This window comes from Pseudophryne corroboree, chromosome 4 (assembly GCF_028390025.1).
Source record: "Pseudophryne corroboree isolate aPseCor3 chromosome 4, aPseCor3.hap2, whole genome shotgun sequence".
Lineage (NCBI taxonomy): Eukaryota > Metazoa > Chordata > Amphibia > Anura > Myobatrachidae > Pseudophryne > Pseudophryne corroboree.
This window is the reverse complement of record NC_086447.1, coordinates 161,032,345-161,054,799: the sequence shown is the minus strand read 5'-3', so window position 1 is coordinate 161,054,799 and position 22,455 is coordinate 161,032,345. Positions and strand designations below refer to the sequence as shown.

At 48.1% G+C, this 22,455-nt stretch overlaps 1 long non-coding RNA gene across 1 annotated transcript; it reads left to right on the top strand.

Annotated features, from left to right (window-relative positions):
• Positions 1–6,350: 6,350 nt before the first annotated feature.
• LOC134911201 (uncharacterized) lies at positions 6,351–7,698 on the top strand. Its single transcript, XR_010176399.1, has 4 exons — positions 6,351–6,479; positions 6,753–6,880; positions 7,154–7,281; positions 7,554–7,698. It is a non-coding gene; the product is annotated as an uncharacterized LOC134911201 (long non-coding RNA).
• The last annotated feature ends 14,757 nt before the right edge of the window (positions 7,699–22,455 follow it).

The following is a 22,455-nucleotide window of genomic DNA, read 5'->3' as shown; positions in this document are numbered from 1 at the left end:
AGTTCACGGCTGTGGCTACCTCTGTGTCGGCACTCGGCAGCCCGTCCATAATTGTATATACCAGTGACCTAACCGTGGTTTTTTTTTCTTTCTTTATACATACATACTAGTTACGAGTATACTATCTCTTTATCAACCAGTCTATATATTAGCAGCAGACACAGTACAGTGCGGTAGTTCACGGCTGTGGCTACCTCTGTGTCGGCACTCGGCAGCCCGTCCATAATTGTATATACCAGTGACCTAACCGTGGTTTTTTTTTCTTTCTTTATACATACATACTAGTTACGAGTATACTATCTCTTTATCAACCAGTCTATATATTAGCAGCAGACACAGTACAGTGCGGTAGTTCACGGCTGTGGCTACCTCTGTGTCGGCACTCGGCAGCCCGTCCATAATTGTATATACCACCTAACCGTGGTTTTTTTTTCTTTCTTTATACATACATACTAGTTACGAGTATACTATCTCTTTATCAACCAGTCTATATATTAGCAGCAGACACAGTACAGTGCGGTAGTTCACGGCTGTGGCTACCTCTGTGTCGGCACTCGGCAGCCCGTCCATAATTGTATATACCAGTGACCTAACCGTGGTTTTTTTTTCTTTCTTTATACATACATACTAGTTACGAGTATACTATCTCTTTATCAACCAGTCTATATATTAGCAGCAGACACAGTACAGTGCGGTAGTTCACGGCTGTGGCTACCTCTGTGTCGGCACTCGGCAGCCCGTCCATAATTGTATATACCACCTAACCGTGGTTTTTTTTTCTTTCTTTATACATACATACTAGTTACGAGTATACTATCTCTTTATCAACCAGTCTATATATTAGCAGCAGACACAGTACAGTGCGGTAGTTCACGGCTGTGGCTACCTCTGTGTCGGCACTCGGCAGCCCGTCCATAATTGTATATACCACCTAACCGTGGTTTTTTTTTTCTTTCTTTATACATACATACTAGTTACGAGTATACTATCTCTTTATCAACCAGTCTATATATTAGCAGCAGACACAGTACAGTGCGGTAGTTCACGGCTGTGGCTACCTCTGTGTCGGCACTCGGCAGCCCGTCCATAATTGTATATACCAGTGACCTAACCGTGGTTTTTTTTTCTTTCTTTATACATACATACTAGTTACGAGTATACTATCTCTTTATCAACCAGTCTATATATTAGCAGCAGACACAGTACAGTGCGGTAGTTCACGGCTGTGGCTACCTCTGTGTCGGCACTCGGCAGCCCGTCCATAATTGTATATACCAGTGACCTAACCGTGGTTTTTTTTTCTTTCTTTATACATACATACTAGTTACGAGTATACTATCTCTTTATCAACCAGTCTATATATTAGCAGCAGACACAGTACAGTGCGGTAGTTCACGGCTGTGGCTACCTCTGTGTCGGCACTCGGCAGCCCGTCCATAATTGTATACTAGTATCCAATCCATCCATCTCCATTGTTTACCTGAGGTGCCTTTTAGTTGTGCCTATTAAAATATGGAGAACAAAAATGTTGAGGTTCCAAAATTAGGGAAAGATCAAGATCCACTTCCACCTCGTGCTGAAGCTGCTGCCACTAGTCATGGCCGAGACGATGAAATGCCAGCAACGTCGTCTGCCAAGGCCGATGCCCAATGGCATAGTACAGAGCATGTCAAAACCAAAACACCAAATATCAGTAAAAAAAGGACTCCAAAACCTAAAATAAAATTGTCGGAGGAGAAGCGTAAACTTGCCAATATGCCATTTACCACACGGAGTGGCAAGGAACGGCTGAGGCCCTGGCCTATGTTCATGGCTAGTGGTTCAGCTTCACATGAGGATGGAAGCACTCAGCCTCTCGCTAGAAAACTGAAAAGACTCAAGCTGGCAAAAGCACCGCAAAGAACTGTGCGTTCTTTGAAATCCCAAATCCACAAGGAGAGTCCAATTGTGTCGGTTGCGATGCCTGACCTTCCCAACACTGGACGTGAAGAGCATGCGCCTTCCACCATTTGCACGCCCCCTGCAAGTGCTGGAAGGAGCACCCGCAGTCCAGTTCCTGATAGTCAGATTGAAGATGTCAGTGTTGAAGTACACCAGGATGAGGAGGATATGGGTGTTGCTGGCGCTGGGGAGGAAATTGACCAGGAGGATTCTGATGGTGAGGTGGTTTGTCTAAGTCAGGCACCCGGGGAGACACCTGTTGTCCGTGGGAGGAATATGGCCGTTGACATGCCAGGTGAAAATACCAAAAAAATCAGCTCTTCGGTGTGGAGGTATTTCACCAGAAATGCGGACAACAGGTGTCAAGCCGTGTGTTCCCTTTGTCAAGCTGTAATAAGTAGGGGTAAGGACGTTAACCACCTCGGAACATCCTCCCTTATACGTCACCTGCAGCGCATTCATAATAAGTCAGTGACAAGTTCAAAAACTTTGGGTGACAGCGGAAGCAGTCCACTGACCAGTAAATCCCTTCCTCTTGTAACCAAGCTCACGCAAACCACCCCACCAACTCCCTCAGTGTCAATTTCCTCCTTCCCCAGGAATGCCAATAGTCCTGCAGGCCATGTCACTGGCAAGTCTGACGAGTCCTCTCCTGCCTGGGATTCCTCCGATGCATCCTTGCGTGTAATGCCTACTGCTGCTGGCGCTGCTGTTGTTGCCGCTGTTTGTCGATGGTCATCCCAGAGGGGAAGTCGTAAGCCCACTTGTACTACTTCCAGTAAGCAATTGACTGTTCAACAGTCCTTTGCGAGGAAGATGAAATATCACAGCAGTCATCCTACTGCAAAGCGGATAACTGAGTCCTTGACAACTATGTTGGTGTTAGACGTGCGTCCGGTATCCGCCGTTAGTTCACAGGGAACTAGACAATTTATTGAGGCAGTGTGCCCCCGTTACCAAATACCATCTAGGTTCCACTTCTCTAGGCAGGCGATACCGAGAATGTACACGGACGTCAGAAAAAGACTCACCAGTCTCCTAAAAAATGCAGTTGTACCCAATGTCCACTTAACCACGGACATGTGGACAAGTGGAGCAGGGCAGGGTCAGGACTATATGACTGTGACAGCCCACTGGGTAGATGTATGGACTCCCGCCGCAAGAACAGCAGCGGCGGCACCAGTAGCAGCATCTCGCAAACGCCAACTCTTTCCTAGGCAGGCTACGCTTTGTATCACCGCTTTCCAGAATACGCACACAGCTGAAAACCTCTTACGGCAACTGAGGAAGATCATCGCGGAATGGCTTACCCCAATTGGACTCTCCTGTGGATTTGTGGCATCGGACAACGCCAGCAATATTGTGTGTGCATTAAATATGGGCAAATTCCAGCACGTCCCATGTTTTGCACATACCTTGAATTTGGTGGTGCAGAATTTTTAAAAAAACGACAGGGGCGTGCAAGAGATGCTGTCGGTGGCCAGAAAAATTGCGGGACACTTTCGGCGTACAGGCACCACGTACAGAAGACTGGAGCACCACCAAAAACTACTGAACCTGCCCTGCCATCATCTGAAGCAAGAAGTGGTAACGAGGTGGAATTCAACCCTCTATATGCTTCAGAGGTTGGAGGAGCAGCAAAAGGCCATTCAAGCCTATACAATTGAGCACGATATAGGAGATGGAATGCACCTGTCTCAAGTGCAGTGGAGAATGATTTCAACGTTGTGCAAGGTTCTGATGCCCTTTGAACTTGCCACACGTGAAGTCAGTTCAGACACTGCCAGCCTGAGTCAGGTCATTCCCCTCATCAGGCTTTTGCAGAAGAAGCTGGAGGCATTGAAGAAGGAGCTAAAAGGGAGCGATTCCGCTAGGCATGTGGGACTTGTGGATGCAGCCCTTAATTCGCTTAACAAGGATTCACGGGTGGTCAATCTGTTGAAATCAGAGCACTACATTTTGGCCACCGTGCTCGATCCTAGATTTAAAGCCTACCTTGGATCTCTCTTTCCGGCAGACACAGGTCTGCTGGGGTTGAAAGACCTGCTGGTGACAAAATTGTCAAGTCAAGCGGAACGCGACCTGTCAACATCTCCTCCTTCACATTCTCCCGCAACTGGGGGTGCGAGGAAAAGGCTCAGAATTCCGAGCCCACCCGCTGGCGGTGATGCAGGGCAGTCTGGAGCGACTGCTGATGCTGACATCTGGTCCGGACTGAAGGACCTGACAACGATTACGGACATGTCGTCTACTGTCACTGCATATGATTCTCTCAACATTGATAGAATGGTGGAGGATTATATGAGTGACCGCATCCAAGTAGGCACGTCACACAGTCCGTACTTATACTGGCAGGAAAAAGAGGCAATTTGGAGGCCCTTGCACAAACTGGCTTTATTCTACCTAAGTTGCCCTCCCACAAGTGTGTACTCCGAAAGAGTGTTTAGTGCCGCCGCTCACCTTGTCAGCAATCGGCGTACGAGGTTACATCCAGAAAATGTGGAGAAGATGATGTTCATTAAAATGAATTATAATCAATTCCTCCGCGGAGACATTGACCAGCAGCAATTGCCTCCACAAAGTACACAGGGAGCTGAGATGGTGGATTCCAGTGGGGACGAATTGATAATCTGTGAGGAGGGGGATGTACACGGTGATATATCGGAGGGTGAAGATGAGGTGAACATCTTGCCTCTGTAGAGCCAGTTTGTGCAAGGAGAGATTAATTGCTTCTTTTTTTGGGGGGGTCCAAACCAACCCGTCATATCAGTCACAGTCGTGTGGCAGACCCTGTCACTGAAATGATGGGTTGGTTAAAGTGTGCATGTCCTGTTTTGTTTATACAACATAAGGGTGGGTGGGAGGGCCCAAGGACAATTCCATCTTGCACCTCTTTTTTCTTTTCTTTTTCTTTGCATCATGTGCTGATTGGGGAGGGTTTTTTGGAAGGGACATCCTGCGTGACACTGCAGTGCCACTCCTAGATGGGCCCGGTGTTTGTGTCGGCCACTAGGGTCGCTAATCTTACTCACACAGTCAGCTACCTCATTGCGCCTCTTTTTTTCTTTGCGTCATGTGCTGTTTGGGGAGGGTTTTTTGGAAGGGACATCCTGCGTGACACTGCAGTGCCACTCCTAGATGGGCCCGGTGTTTGTGTCGGCCACTAGGGTCGCTAATCTTACTCACACAGCTACCTCATTGCGCCTCTTTTTTTCTTTGCGTCATGTGCTGTTTGGGGAGGGTTTTTTGGAAGGGACATCCTGCGTGACACTGCAGTGCCACTCCTAGATGTGCCCGGTGTTTGTGTCGGCCACTAGGGTCGCTAATCTTACTCACACAGCTACCTCATTGCGCCTCTTTTTTTCTTTGCGTCATGTGCTGTTTGGGGAGGGTTTTTTGGAAGGGACATCCTGCGTGACACTGCAGTGCCACTCCTAGATGGGCCCGGTGTTTGTGTCGGCCACTAGGGTCGCTAATCTTACTCACACAGCTACCTCATTGCGCCTCTTTTTTTCTTTGCGTCATGTGCTGTTTGGGGAGGGTTTTTTGGAAGGGACATCCTGCGTGACACTGCAGTGCCACTCCTAGATGGGCCCGGTGTTTGTGTCGGCCACTAGGGTCGCTAATCTTACTCACACAGTCAGCTACCTCATTGCGCCTCTTTTTTTCTTTGCGTCATGTGCTGTTTGGGGAGGGTTTTTTGGAAGGGCCATCCTGCGTGACACTGCAGTGCCACTCCTAGATGGGCCCGGTGTTTGTGTCGGCCACTAGGGTCGCTAATCTTACTCACACAGCTACCTCATTGCGCCTCTTTTTTTCTTTGCGTCATGTGCTGTTTGGGGAGGGTTTTTTGGAAGGGACATCCTGCGTGACACTGCAGTGCCACTCCTAGATGGGCCCGGTGTTTGTGTCGGCCACTAGGGTCGCTTATCTTACTCACACAGCGACCTCGGTGCAAATTTTAGGACTAAAAATAATATTGTGAGGTGTGAGGTATTCAGAATAGACTGAAAATGAGTGTAAATTATGGTTTTTGAGGTTAATAATACTTTGGGATCAAAATGACCCCCAAATTCTATGATTTAAGCTGTTTTTTAGTGTTTTTGGAAAAAAACACCCGAATCCAAAACACACCCGAATCCGACAAAAATAATTCGGTGAGGTTTTGCCAAAACGCGTTCGAACCCAAAACACGGCCGCGGAACCGAACCCAAAACCAAAACACAAAACCCGAAAAATTTCAGGCGCTCATCTCTAGTTTGGATGTGTAGTGATGCAAGTGCAGGAGGGTTGCATTTGGGCCGCTGCAACACGCTTGTGTTGTGTGGACTGTTGTATGTACCTCTTTTTTCAGCCCCAGGGTGACACTATCACCCATATCTGGATGCTCAAACTTTTCTCTTCCACAGGTCCTGCGATGTATCTTCCCAAGTGGCGTGGATGTGAGGAGACACGACATTTCACCTGATGTTCCATGGGTGACCCTACTGGTGATGTGGACCTGACCCTCCGCCATGTAGCAGACAACCCCCCCTCAGGTGAGATGTATTGCCCAAAACTCCCTTGTCCAAAATCACCCCGGCATGTCCAAAGTGCAGCCCTCCGGCATTTGCAAGACTGCACATCCAAACATTCCCTGAAACAGCAATGCTAGGGAATGTTTGGATGTGTAGTGATGCAAGTGCAGGAGGGTTGCATTTGGGCCGCTGCAACCCGCTTGTGTTGTGTGGACTGTTGTATGTACCTCTTTTTTCAGCCCCAGGGTGACACTATCACCCATATCTGGATGCTCAAACTTTTCTCTTCCACAGGTCCTGCGATGTATCTTCCCAAGTGGCGTGGATGTGAGGAGACACGACATTTCACCTGATGTTCCATGGGTGACCCTACTGGTGATGTGGACCTGACCCTCTGCCATGTAGCAGACAACCCCCCTCAGGTGAGATGTATTGACCAAAACTCCCTTGTCCAAAATCACCCCGGCATGTCCAAAGTGCAGCCCTCCGGCATTTGCAAGACTGCACATCCAAACATTCCCTGAAACAGCAATGCTAGGGAATGTTTGGATGTGTAGTGATGCAAGTGCAGGAGGGTTGCATTTGGGCCGCTGCAACCCGCTTGTGTTGTGTGGACTGTTGTATGTACCTTTTTTTCCAGCCCCAGGGTGACACTATCACCCATATCTGGATGCTCAAACTGTTCTCTTCCACAGGTCCTGCGATGTATCTTCCCAAGTGGCGTGGATGTGAGGAGACACGACATTTCACCTGATGTTCCATGGGTGACCCTACTGGTGATGTGGACCTGACCCTCCGCCATGTAGCAGACAACCCCCCTCAGGTGAGATGTATTGACCAAAACTCCCTTGTCCAAAATCACCCCGGCATGTCCAAAGTGCAGCCCTCCGGCATTTGCAAGACTGCACATCCAAACATTCCCTGAAACAGCAATGCTAGGGAATGTTTGGATGTGTAGTGACGCGAGTGGCGGAGGTTTGCATTTGGACCCACTGTTCCCCGCTTGTGTTGTGTGGACTGTATGTACCTCTTCTTTCCAGTCCCAGGGTGACACTATTACCCATATCTGGAAGCTCATACTGTTCTCTTCCACAGGTCTTCCGGTGTATCCTTCCTAAGTGGTGTGGATGTGAAGAGACAGTTCCCTTGATGTTCCCTGGGCAATCTACTTACGTACAATTCAAATGCATTACAAATTTTAATAAAAACCACAGGAAACTTCTATTTTTAAAAGTTTATTGAAGAAAATTTTTTAATAAAGTTTGAAAGTTAATTAAAACCAAAAAGTAGTTTGTTCTTCTTTACATTCTTTTCTTGTGTATATAGATATCTGTGGGGAAAAGAAAAAAAAGTATATTAAAGTAAAGACACACTAAACTCATGTTCATTTCTTTTCACTAAAAATTTGTGGAATAACACAGCCCAGCATGACCCATTGCTGGACTGTGTGGTTCTACAGAGGCATGCGGTTCAAAGTGAAAGAGTGGCGTCAGTGGTCAGCACTTTGACACGCTAACATTTGTGGAACAACACAGCCCAGCATGACCCATTGCTGGACTGTGTGGTTCTACAGAGGCATGCGGTTCAAAGTGAAAGAGTGGCGTCAGTGGTCAGCACTTTGACACGCTAACATTTGTGGAACAACACAGCCCAGCATGACCCATTGCTGGACTGTGTGGTTCTACAGAGGCATGCGGTTCAAAGTGAAAGAGTGGCGTCAGTGGTCAGCACTTTGACACGCTAACATTTGTGGAACAACACAGCCCAGCATGACCCATTGCTGGACTGTGTGGTTCTACAGAGGCATGCGGTTCAAAGTGAAAGAGTGGCGTCAGTGGTCAGCACTTTGACACGCTAACATTTGTGGAACAACACAGCCCAGCATGACCCATTGCTGGACTGTGTGGTTCTACAGAGGCATGCGGTTCAAAGTGAAAGAGTGGCGTCAGTGGTCAGCACTTTGACACGCTAACATTTGTGGAACAACACAGCCCAGCATGACCCATTGCTGGACTGTGTGGTTCTACAGAGGCATGCGGTTCAAAGTGAAAGAGTGGCGTCAGTGGTCAGCACTTTGACACGCTAACATTTGTGGAACAACACAGCCCAGCATGACCCATTGCTGGACTGTGTGGTTCTACAGAGGCATGCGGTTCAAAGTGAAAGAGTGGCGTCAGTGGTCAGCACTTTGACACGCTAACATTTGTGGAACAACACAGCCCAGCATGACCCATTGCTGGACTGTGTGGTTCTACAGAGGCATGCGGTTCAAAGTGAAAGAGTGGCGTCAGTGGTCAGCACTTTGACACGCTAACATTTGTGGAACAACACAGCCCAGCATGACCCATTGCTGGACTGTGTGGTTCTACAGAGGCATGCGGTTCAAAGTGAAAGAGTGGCGTCAGTGGTCAGCACTTTGACACGCTAACATTTGTGGAACAACACAGCCCAGCATGACCCATTGCTGGACTGTGTGGTTCTACAGAGGCATGCGGTTCAAAGTGAAAGAGTGGCGTCAGTGGTCAGCACTTTGACACGCTAACATTTGTGGAACAACACAGCCCAGCATGACCCATTGCTGGACTGTGTGGTTCTACAGAGGCATGCGGTTCAAAGTGAAAGAGTGGCGTCAGTGGTCAGCACTTTGACACGCTAACATTTGTGGAACAACACAGCCCAGCATGACCCATTGCTGGACTGTGTGGTTCTACAGAGGCATGCGGTTCAAAGTGAAAGAGTGGCGTCAGTGGTCAGCACTTTGACACGCTAACATTTGTGGAACAACACAGCCCAGCATGACCCATTGCTGGACTGTGTGGTTCTACAGAGGCATGCGGTTCAAAGTGAAAGAGTGGCGTCAGTGGTCAGCACTTTGACACGCTAACATTTGTGGAACAACACAGCCCAGCATGACCCATTGCTGGACTGTGTGGTTCTACAGAGGCATGCGGTTCAAAGTGAAAGAGTGGCGTCAGTGGTCAGCACTTTGACACGCTAACATTTGTGGAACAATACAGCCCAGCATGACCCATTGCTGGACTGTGTGGTTCTACAGAGGCATGCGGTTCAAAGTGAAAGAGTGGCGTCAGTGGTCAGCACTTTGACACGCTAACATTTGTGGAACAACACAGCCCAGCATGACCCATTGCTGGACTGTGTGGTTCTACAGAGGCATGCGGTTCAAAGTGAAAGAGTGGCGTCAGTGGTCAGCACTTTGACACGCTAACATTTGTGGAACAACACAGCCCAGCATGACCCATTGCTGGACTGTGTGGTTTTACAGAGGCATGCGGTTCAAAGTGAAAGAGTGGCGTCAGTGGTCAGCACTTTGACACGCTAACATTTGTGGAACAACACAGCCCAGCATGACCCATTGCTGGACTGTGTGGTTCTACAGAGGCATGCGGTTCAAAGTGAAAGAGTGGCGTCAGTGGTCAGCACTTTGACACGCTAACATTTGTGGAACAACACAGCCCAGCATGACCCATTGCTGGACTGTGTGGTTCTACAGAGGCATGCGGTTCAAAGTTTCTTGAATGAAACATGGTTCTACTCACCTTGGTACGCACAACACAAACTTATGCCGTCCACTTCATTTTTCCCCACCAATCCTATGAAGAAGACAAAAACACAAACTAGTGAATAGTAAATTCACACAATTAAAGCCTACTGTACACCATTACAAAAAGGATTTTTGGAAGAAAAAAGTGGTATCAGAATAGCTCTTTGGCCCATCATACATGTAGCCACAAGGAGCTTTCATCCGTTACCACACGCGCCCGCATACATGCCCGCGCATGTATGCCTACACAAAGCTCCTTGGTAGTACCCGGTCACGGGTGGGGAAGCCCAACACAGAAAATAGTAAGAAAAAAAACAAACTAATGGGAGGGGAAGAAAGGGATACATGAAAAACATTTGTAAATAAATAAAACAATACGACCGGGTTTATGGTGGAAGTCTGTCCGGATCCTCTTCTTCCCCCTGATAGGGCGTGGATGTCCTGGGAGGCTGGGGAGTATGTTGACTGGTCCTCTGTGCCCATGCTGCTGAAGATTGTGTGGCCGGTGGTGGAGGCATCTGGGGGGTGGGGTACATCCCTGTATATCCCTGGTACATCTGTGACTGTCTGTACTGGGATGGGACTTGAGGAAGGGTACGAGGCGTCCTTGTGGCTTGCGACGGCGGATATGGTGGATCACCAGCGTGTTGATGAGCTGGTCCTGGGAGCTTATCATAGATCATCTGCAGTGTGGTTGCGATGACCTGTTGGCTGGATGAGGAGTGTCGATGACTCTCCGACATGTTTTTATTGCTTGCTGCCAGACATGCAGTGTTGTCCACGAGCCGGGTCATGGATTCGGCCAGAATGTTAAGTACGGTCATACTCTCCCTATGATCTTGCATTCTGACCTGTAGTATTGTGGCCGTGCTGTCGGAAAGAGTCTTTTGCAGTTCAAGCAGACTGTTTGCCATTTTCTTCATTGTCCTCTCAATGTTGTCCAGTCTGCTTCCCACGACATTTGTGTATGTATCCTGGCGTGTCCCAATCTCTGATGCCAGGGTGTGAACCCTCTGAACAGTTGAGGGATTCTGCCCTTCCTGGATGTCTGCCACAACTTGGATTTGGGCAGCTGAAAAGAAAATTAGACAATATTATACACATTCATCATACATTTTTTTGAAGGCTCACAATTCAATTTACTCACGCAGGGATGTAGCAACTGGAGCCTCCTGCACTTCCACCTCGTCATCCTCTGACGACTCCTGTAGGAGATCCGGCCTGAAGTAGGAACCAATCCCCGAAGCTAGTCCGCTGCTGGTTCGTGGCACCACTGTTTGCAAAATAATTTTTTGGGGAAAGTTAATAAACTTTACACAACTGCTGACCCCCCCCCCCCCCCCCTCCACCCTCCCACACACACAAAATAAATACAAACCTTCTCCATCCTGTGATGCCGCTGCTCCAGGAGCTCCACTTGTCCTCGTTTCGGAAGACTTTTCAAGGGTCTGGCTGGATACGTCTGCACGGCTGTCCTCAAACCCAAGAAAAGTTTTGTCTGTTAACCCTGTAGACTCAAACAGATCGGGGGATGGGTCCACAAGGGTTGTGTCTTGAGGCTCTTCAGTCACAGTCCCAGAGCTCCTGGAGAGACGACGATCTGGTGATGGCCTGCGCGCAGGAGCTGTAGTTTGGCGCCCATCTTGTGGTGTGGTCGCCGACGGTGTCTGGCGCACAGGTGAGAGTCTGTGCGCTGACGTCGTCTGGTGCACAGGTGACAAACTGCGCGATGACGAACTGTGGCGCACAGGTGACGATCTGTGTGCTCGCGATGCTTGCGGCGCAGTTGATGGTCCGCGCACTGCTGCTGATGCCTGCTGCACAGGTGACGGTCCGTGCGCTGGCGATGTCCTGTGCGCAGGTGATGTCCTCTGGGCAGGCCTGTCTGAAAAAAAAAAAAAAAACACATTTAGCACATACAAACATTTTAAAGGGAAGTACAGCTCATGTGAATGTATTCTTACCATCAGACCTCCTTTTGGACGGCTGGTCTCCCGCCTTCTTCCGTCTTCTGGGCGGTTCTTCCTCCTCGGGAAAGCCAGCAGGACGGCTGGAGTCCACACCTCCGCGAACTCCTTCGACCATGGCAGGGTTCATGCGCCTTCTAATAACGTTCTCCCAGGGTAGCCACTTCAGATTGAGAGCCGGGCCACCTCCCGTAGCTGTCTCATGTCGGCGCTGAATCCCCATCTTCTTCTTGGTCTGTCTGCGGCAATCACTGTACCGCTTCAAGCAATTTCTGGTGCTCCGGCGGTTTCCAGATATTGCAGTGACTTGATTGGCAATGGATTCCCAGATGATTCGCTTAGCCCTAGCTGATGTTGTCTGTGCCTTTGATCCATACAAAGCGTCGTAGGACCTGTCGACGCAATCCACTAAGGTACAGTTTTCCGCCTCAGTATATCTGGGTCCACGCACCTTTTTCTGTCCTGCATCTTCACCAGAGGCTTCCTCCTCCGACTGCTCCTCTGGCTGGCTTCTTGCCTTTAGGGATTAAAAAAAATAAAAATAAATAATAATAAGATCGGTATGTACCTGTGAGTGTCAGTATCCCTGGCATTGCGCACATATTCCAGTAGGTGTGCATGGCATTGCGCAAACTACAGTAAAAAAAGTTTGATGCTATTTGTGTCTGCAGGTGTGGTTAGTACCTTTCTACTAGGCTTTTTCTTGGACTTCTCATGGGCCCTTGACGACCGCGGCTGGTCACTACATGCCTGGTCGGTCGTATCCGCCTCCTGGGTTGGCTCCCACTCCTCGTTGCTATGAAGGGATAGATCCGAGGGGGTGGGGGAAGAGGCGGATCGGGTCTGCTTGTCCTTTGACATCTCTGTTATAAAATAAAATAAAAATAAAATAAACATACATACATACATACATGTATAAATGGCTGACCCACACAAAATGGCTGACCCACACAAAATGGCTGACCCACACAAAATGGCTGACCCACACTGTCGACTAAACTTGCTCCAAATCAGCCCAAAATGGCCAGAAAGCATCCCAGCACACTCAGGAGGTACACCACAGCAAAATTAGGCGGGAAAACACATGTTTGCCAAACTGCCGACAGCACAGGTCGACCAGGCTGTCGACTAAACTTGCTCCAAATCACCCCAAAATGGCCAGAAAGCATCCCAGCACACTCAGGAGGAACACCACAGCAAAATTAGGCGGGAAAACACATGTTTGCCAAACTGCCGACAGCACAGGTCGACCAGGCTGTCGACTAAACTTGCTCCAAATCACCCCAAAATGGCCAGAAAGCATCCCAGCACACTCAGGAGGAACACCACAGCAAAATTAGGCGGGAAAACACATGTTTGCCAAACTGCCGACAGCACAGGTCGACCAGGCTGTCGACTAAACTTGCTCCAAATCACCCCAAAATGGCCAGAAAGCATCCCAGCACACTCAGGAGGAACACCACAGCAAAATTAGGCGGGAAAACACATGTTTGCCAAACTGCCGACAGCACAGGTCGACCAGGCTGTCGACTAAACTTGCTCCAAATCACCCCAAAATGGCCAGAAAGCATCCCAACACACTCAGGAGGTACACCACAGCAAAATTAGGCAGGAAAACACATGTTTGCCAAACTGCCGACAGCACTGGTCGACCAGGCTGTCGACTAAACTTGCTCCAAATCACCCCAAAATGGCCAGAAAGCATCCCAGCACACTCAGGAGGAACACCACAGCAAAATTAGGTGGGAAAACACATGTTTGCCAAACTGCCGACAGCACAGGTCGACCAGGCTGTCGACTAAACTTGCTCCAAATCACCCCAAAATGGCCAGAAAGCATCCCAACACACTCAGGAGGTACACCACAGCAAAATTAGGCGGGAAAACACATGTTTTCCAAACTGCCGACAGCACTGGTCGACCAGGCTGTCGACTAAACTTGCTCCAAATCACCCCAAAATGGCCAGAAAGCATCCCAGCACACTCAGGAGGTACACCACAGCAAAATTAGGCGGGAAAACACATGTTTGCCAAACTGCCGACAGCACTGGTCGACCAGGCTGTCGACTAAACTTGCTCCAAATCACCCCAAAATGGCCAGAAAGCATCCCAACACACTCAGGAGGTACACCACAGCAAAATTAGGCGGGAAAACACATGTTTGCCAAACTGCCGACAGCACAGGTCGACCAGGCTGTCGACTAAACTTGCTCCAAATCACCCCAAAATGGCCAGAAAGCATCCCAGCACACTCAGGAGGAACACCACAGCAAAATTAGGCGGGAAAACACATGTTTGCCAAACTGCCGACAGCACAGGTCGACCAGGCTGTCGACTAAACTTGCTCCAAATCACCCCAAAATGGCCAGAAAGCATCCCAACACACTCAGGAGGTACACCACAGCAAAATTAGGCGGGAAAACACATGTTTGCCAAACAGTCTACAGCACAGGTCGACCAGGCTGTCGACTAAACTTGCTCCAAATCACCCCAAAATGGCCAGAAAGCATCCCAACACACTCAGGAGGTACACCACAGCAAAATTAGGCGGGAAAACACATGTTTGCCAAACAGTCTACAGCACAGGTCGACCAGGCTGTCGACTAAACTTGCTCCAAATCACCCCAAAATGGCCAGAAAGCATCCCAACACACTCAGGAGGTACACCACAGCAAAATTAGGCGGGAAAACACGTTTGCCAAACAGTCTACAGCACAGGTCGACCAGGCTGTCGACTAAACTTGCTCCAAATCACCCCAAAATGGCCAGAAAGCATCCCAACACACTCAGGAGGTACACCACAGCAAAATTAGGCGGGAAAACACATGTTTGCCAAACTGCCGACAGCACAGGTCGACCAGGCTGTCGACTAAACTTGCTCCAAATCACCCCAAAATAGCCAGAAAGCATCCCAACACACTCAGGAGGTACACCACAGCAAAATTAGGCGGGAAAACACATGTTTGCCAAACAGTCTACAGCACAGGTCGACCAGGCTGTCGACTAAACTTGCTCCAAATCACCCCAAAATGGCAAGAAAGCATCCCAGCACACTCAGGAGGTACACCACAGCAAAATTAGGCGGGAAAACACATGTTTGCCAAACAGTCTACAGCACAGGTCGACCAGGCTGTCGACTAAACTTGCTCCAAATCACCCCAAAATGGCCAGAAAGCATCCCAACACACTCAGGAGGTACACCACAGCAAAATTAGGCGGGAAAACACATGTTTGCCAAACAGTCTACAGCACAGGTCGACCAGGCTGTCGACTAAACTTGCTCCAAATCACCCCAAAATGGCCAGAAAGCATCCCAACACACTCAGGAGGTACACCAATGCTAATAGAAGACCCAAAAAAGTCAATTAAAGAATAAAAAAAAAACGTGAAAAACTACCCCAAAACACAAGTCTCCCCCAAAAAATGCAGCAACACAAGCAAGGGGCTATACACATACCTGCACACATGCACACATACACAAACACCCCATGTACACCTCATGGCAACCCCCACTACACAAACACATACATGCAACACCAGACACACATGTGGTACTTACCTACAAATGTAGTAAAAGCTCCTAAAATGGCTCTCCTCCGGGTAACAGGAATCCTCCTGACTGTCCTGGAATAAAGCCTGCTGGGGTGTCCAAACGATATCCACAGCAAACAACCAAATTGCTAGCTCTGCACCTCCTCACACCTCTCTGCAGGTTCACAAAATGGCTGCAGAGCACGCAGCAAACAAGCCCTAATAAAGGGCTGCTTTCGGCGGGAAGGCGAATTCAGTACTCCCACTACTCGCCGATTGGCCGTAATCCGCCTGGGGGTGGGTCGAATCAGTTATACATTGAATATGGTGAATTCAGGGTCCCGGCGACAGGGCTGCGGCTGGCGATAGCGGGCGAATTATACAGGGGCGGATTAAATGACGCGATTCGCCCGCTATTGCATATACCTGTATGCTAGGTAGAGCCCATATTATGCATGTTACGCCAGGCAGAGCCCCTTACGCATGTTGCGCCAGGTAGAGACTCTCTATAGAGAGAGAGAGTGTGCGTGTGTCTGTGTCCCCTCACTCACCAGGTCCGACCGCGGCAGTAGGTCTCCCGCCTCCCGACCATCTCTGCGGCCACTTCATACCCCACAACGTGAAGCTGGGCGGAAGTCAGTAGTGGGAAGAAGCCAGCGGGGGGCGCCCAGCAGGAGACGGACAGCTAGCCTGCACCTAAAACTGCTACTGTCTGCAGCTTTAGGGCCTATGGGCTACATTTCACGAGATGTAGGTCCGTCAGGGTTCCCCAAGTACCCTCTGCCGGAAATGGCCCCTGTGCTTGGCGGTAAGGCTGACTGTGCAGAAGCCCTAGAAGTGTATTCAGCACATCACAGGGACGGGCTCCTGTCCATGCCTGTGCCGGGTGATACATTCAACCGATGTGATCGCATTCTGTAATGCGATCCTGGGTGCTAATATTGCTCGGTTAACGCGAGCGCGCCCGAACGTCATCATCCCGCTGTCGGATTCTCGCGAGATTCGGATTCTATATAAGGAGCCGCGCGTCGCCGCCATTTTTCACTCGTGCATTGGAAATGATAGTGAGAGGACGTGGCTGGCGTCCTCTCACTTTGTTTCAGAACATTCAGGGGGCTGCAAATATCTTTATTCTGGGCACCAGCAGTATTATAGGAGGAGTACAGTGCAGAGTTTTGCTGACCAGTGACCACCAGTATTATCTGTTCTCTGCCTGAAAAACACTCCATATCTGTGCTCAGTGTGCTGCATATATCTGTGCTCACACTGCTTTATTGTGGGGACTGGGGACCAGCAGTATTATACAGGAGGAGTACAGTGCAGAGTTTTGCTGACCAGTGACCACCAGTATTATACGTTCTCTGCCTGAAAAACGCTCCATATCTGTGCTCAGTGTGCTGTATATATCTGTGCTCACACTGCTTTATTGTGGGGACTGGGGACCAGCAGTATTATATAGGAGGAGTACAGTGCAGAGTTTTGCTGACCAGTGACCACCAGTATTATACGTTCTCTGCCTGAAAAACGCTCCATATCTGTGCTCAGTGTGCTGCATATATCTGTGCTCACACTGCTTTATTGTGGGGACTGGGGACCAGCAGTATTATATAGGAGAAGTACAGTGCAGAGTTTTGCTGACCAGTGACCACCAGTATTATACGTTCTCTGCCTGAAAAATGCTCCATATCTGTGCTGCATTGTAGTTTATAGTAGGAGTACAGTGCATAATTTTGCTGACCACCAGTATATAATATATAGGAGTACGGTACAGAAGGCCACTGCTCTACCTACCTCTGTGTCGTCAAGTATACTATCCATCCATACCTGTGGTGCATTTCAGTTTTGCACAGTTTGCTGACCACCAGTATATAATATATAGCAGTACGGTACAGTAGGCCACTGCTCTACCTACCTCTGTGTCGTCAAGTATACTATACATCCATACCTGTGGTGCATTTCAGTTTTGCACAGTTTGCAGACCACCAGTATATAATATATAGCAGTACGATACAGTAGGCCACTGCTCTACCTACCTCTGTGTCGTCAAGTATACTATCCATCCATACCTGTGGTGCATTTCAGTTTTGCACAGTTTGCTGACCACCATATATAATATATAGCAGTACGGTACAGTAGGCCACTGCTCTACCTACCTCTGTGTCGTCAAGTATACTATCCATCCATACGTGTGGTGCATTTCAGTTTTGCACAGTTTTCTGACCACCAGTATATAATATATAGCAGTACGGTACAGTAGGCCACTGCTCTACCTACCTCTGTGTCATCAAGTATACTATCCATCCATACCTGTGGTGCATTTCAGTTGTGCGCAGTATATATAGTAGTAGGCCATTGCTATTGATACTGGCATATAATTCCACACATTAAAAAATGGAGAACAAAAATGTGGAGGGTAAAATAGGGAAAGATCAAGATCCACTTCCACCTCATGCTGAAGCTGCTGCCACTAGTCATGGGCGAGACGATGAAATGCCATCCACGTCGTCTGCCAAGGCCGATGCCCAATGTCATAGTAGAGAGCATGTAAAATCCAAAACACAAAAGTTCAGTAAAATGACCCAAAAATCAAAATTAAAAGCGTCTGAGGAGAAGCGTAAACTTGCCAATATGCCATTTACGACACGGAGTGGCAAGGAACGGCTGAGGCCCTGGCCTATGTTCATGGCTAGTGGTTCAGCTTCACATGAGGATGGAAGCACTCATCCTCTCGCTAGAAAAATGAAAAGACTTAAGCTGGCAAAAGCACAGCAAAGAACTGTGCGTTCTTCTAAATCACAAATCCCCAAGGAGAGTCCAATTGTGTCGGTTGCGATGCCTGACCTTCCCAACACTGGACGGGAAGAGGTGGCGCCTTCCACCATTTGCACGCCCCCTGCAAGTGCTGGAAGGAGCACCCGCAGTCCAGTTCCTGATAGTCAAATTGAAGATGTCACTGTTGAAGTACACCAGGATGAGGATATGGGTGTTGCTGGCGCTGAGGAGGAAATTGACAAGGAGGATTCTGATGGTGAGGTGGTTTGTTTAAGTCAGGCACCCGGGGAGACACCTGTTGTCCGTGGGACGAATATGGCCATTGACATGCCTGGTTAAATTACAAAAAAAATCACCTCTTCGGTGTGGAATTATTTTAACATAAATGCGGACAACAGGGGGTATATTTACTAGAGATGAGCGGGTTCGGTTTCTCTGAAACCGAAACCCGCACGAACTTCATGTTTTTTTTACGGGTCCGAGCAGACTCGGATCCTCCCGCCTTGCTCGGTTAACCCGAGCGCGCCCGAACGTCATCATGACGCTGTCGGATTCTCGCGAGACTCGGATTCTATATAAGGAGCCGCGCGTCGCCGCCATTTTCACACGTGCATTGAGATTGATAGGGAGAGGACGTGGCTGGCGTCCTCTCCATTAGAAATTAGATTAGAAGAGAGAGAGAGATTGTGCAGAGTCAGACAGAGTTTACCACAGTGACCAGTGCAGTTGTTGTTAGTTAACTTTTATTTATTTTAATATAATATATCCGTTCTCTGCTATATCCGTTCTCTGCCTGAAAAAAAACGATACACAGCAGCAGCCAGTCACACAGTGTGACTCAGTCTGTGTGCACTCAGCTCAGCCCAGTGTGCTGCACATCAATGTATAAAAGGCAAAGCTTATAATAATTGTGGGGGAGACTGGGGAGCACTGCAGGTTGTTATAGCAGGAGCCCCCAGGAGTACATAATATTATATTAATTTAAAATTAAACAGTGCACACTTTTGCTGCAGGAGTGCCACTGCCAGTGTGACTAGTGGTGACCAGTGCCTGACCACCAGTATAGTAGTATATTGTTGTATGTATTGTATACTATCTCTTTATCAACCAGTCTATATTAGCAGCAGACACAGTACAGTGCGGTAGTTCACGGCTGTGGCTACCTCTGTGTCGGCAGTCGGAACTCGGCAGGCAGTCCGTCCATCCATAATTGTATTACAATATATACCACCTAACCGTGGTATTTTTTTTTATTTCTTTATACCGTCGTCATAGTGTCATACTAGTTGTTACGAGTATACTACTATCTCTTTATCAACCAGTGTACAGTGCGGTAGTTCACGGCTGTGGCTACCTCTGTGTCGGCAGTCGGCAGGCAGTCCGTCCATCCATAATTGTATTATTATTATAATATATACCACCTAACCGTGGTTTTTTTTTCATTCTTTATACCGTCATAGTGTCATACTAGTTGTTACGAGTATACTATTATCTCTTTATCAACCAGTGTACAGTGCGGTAGTTCACGGCTGTGGCTACCTCTGTGTCGGCAGTCGGCAGGCAGTCCGTCCATCCATAATTGTATTATTATTATAATATATACCACCTAACTGTGGTATTTTTTTTTCTTTCTTTATACCGTCGTCATAGTGTCATACTAGTTGTTACGAGTATACTACTATCTCTTTATCAACCAGTGTACAGTGCGGTAGTTCACGGCTGTGGCTACCTCTGTGTCGGCAGTCGGCAGGCAGTCCGTCCATCCATAATTGTATTATTATTATAATATATACCACCTAACCGTGTTTTTTTTTTCATTCTTTATACCGTCGTCATAGTGTCATACTAGTTGTTACGAGTATACTACTATCTCTTTATCAACCAGTGTACAGTGCGGTAGTTCACGGCTGTGGCTACCTCTGTGTCGGCAGTCGGCAGGCAGTCCGTCCATCCATAATTGTATTATTATTATAATATATACCACCTAACTGTGGTATTTTTTTTTCTTTCTTTATACCGTCGTCATAGTGTCATACTAGTTGTTACGAGTATACTACTATCTCTTTATCAACCAGTGTACAGTGCGGTAGTTCACGGCTGTGGCTACCTCTGTGTCGGCAGTCGGCAGGCAGTCCGTCCATCCATAATTGTATTATTATTATAATATATACCACCTAACTGTGGTATTTTTTTTTCTTTCTTTATACCGTCTTCATAGTGTCATACTAGTTGTTACGAGTATACTACTATCTCTTTATCAACCAGTGTACAGTGCGGTAGTTCACGGCTGTGGCTACCTCTGTGTCGGCAGTCGGCAGGCAGTCCGTCCATCCATAATTGTATTATTATTATAATATATACCACCTAACTGTGGTATTTTTTTTTCTTTCTTTATACCGTCGTCATAGTGTCATACTAGTTGTTACGAGTATACTACTATCTCTTTATCAACCAGTGTACAGTGCGGTAGTTCACGGCTGTGGCTACCTCTGTGTCGGCAGTCGGCAGGCAGTCCGTCCATCCATAATTGTATTATTATTATAATATATACCACCTAACCGTGGTTTTTTTATACCACCTAACCGTGGCAGTCCGTCCATAATTGTATACTAGTATCCAATCCATCCATCTCCATTGTTTACCTGAGGTGCCTTTTAGTTCTGCCTATAAAATATGGAGAACAAAAAAGTTGAGGTTCCAAAATTAGGGAAAGATCAAGATCCACTTCCACCTCGTGCTGAAGCTGCTGCCACTAGTCATGGCCGAGACGATGAAATGCCAGCAACGTCGTCTGCCAAGGCCGATGCCCAATGTCATAGTACAGAGCATGTCAAATCCAAAACACCAAATATCAGAAAAAAAAGGACTCCAAAACCTAAAATAAAATTGTCGGAGGAGAAGCGTAAACTTGCCAATATGCCATTTACCACACGGAGTGGCAAGGAACGGCTGAGGCCCTGGCCTATGTTCATGGCTAGTGGTTCAGCTTCACATGAGGATGGAAGCACTCAGCCTCTCGCTAGAAAACTGAAAAGACTCAAGCTGGCAAAAGCACCGCAAAGAACTGTGCGTTCTTTGAAATCCCAAATCCACAAGGAGAGTCCAATTGTGTCGTTTGCGATGCCTGACCTTCCCAACACTGGACGTGAAGAGCATGCGCCTTCCACTATTTGCATGCCCCCTGCAAGTGCTGGAAGGAGCACCCGCAGTCCAGTTCCTGATAGTCAGATTGAAGATGTCAGTGTTGAAGTACACCAGGATGAGGAGGATATGGGTGTTGCTGGCTCTGGGGAGGAAATTGACCAGGAGGATTCTGATGGTGAGGTGGTTTGTTTAAGTCAGGCACCCGGGGAGACACCTGTTGTCCGTGGGAGGAATATGGCCGTTGACATGCCAGGTGAAAATACCAAAAAAATCAGCTCTTCGGTGTGGAGGTATTTCACCAGAAATGCGGACAACAGGTGTCAAGCCGTGTGTTCCCTTTGTCAAGCTGTAATAAGTAGGGGTAAGGACGTTAACCACCTCGGAACATCCTCCCTTATACGTCACCTGCAGCGCATTCATAATAAGTCAGTGACAAGTTCAAAAACTTTGGGTGACAGCGGAAGCAGTCCACTGACCAGTAAATCCCTTCCTCTTGTAACCAAGCTCACGCAAACCACCCCACCAACTCCCTCAGTGTCAATTTCCTCCTTCCCCAGGAATGCCAATAGTCCTGCAGGCCATGTCACTGGCAAGTCTGACGAGTCCTCTCCTGCCTGGGATTCCTCCGATGCATCCTTGCGTGTAACGCCTACTGCTGCTGGCGCTGCTGTTGTTGCCGCTGGGAGTCGATGGTCATCCCAGAGGGGAAGTCGTAAGCCCACTTGTACTACTTCCAGTAAGCAATTGACTGTTCAACAGTCCTTTGCGAGGAAGATGAAATATCACAGCAGTCATCCTACTGCAAAGCGGATAACTGAGTCCTTGACAACTATGTTGGTGTTAGACGTGCGTCCGGTATCCGCCGTTAGTTCACAGGGAACTAGACAATTTATTGAGGCAGTGTGCCCCCGTTACCAAATACCATCTAGGTTCCACTTCTCTAGGCAGGCGATACCGAGAATGTACACGGACGTCAGAAAAAGACTCACCAGTGTCCTAAAAAATGCAGTTGTACCCAATGT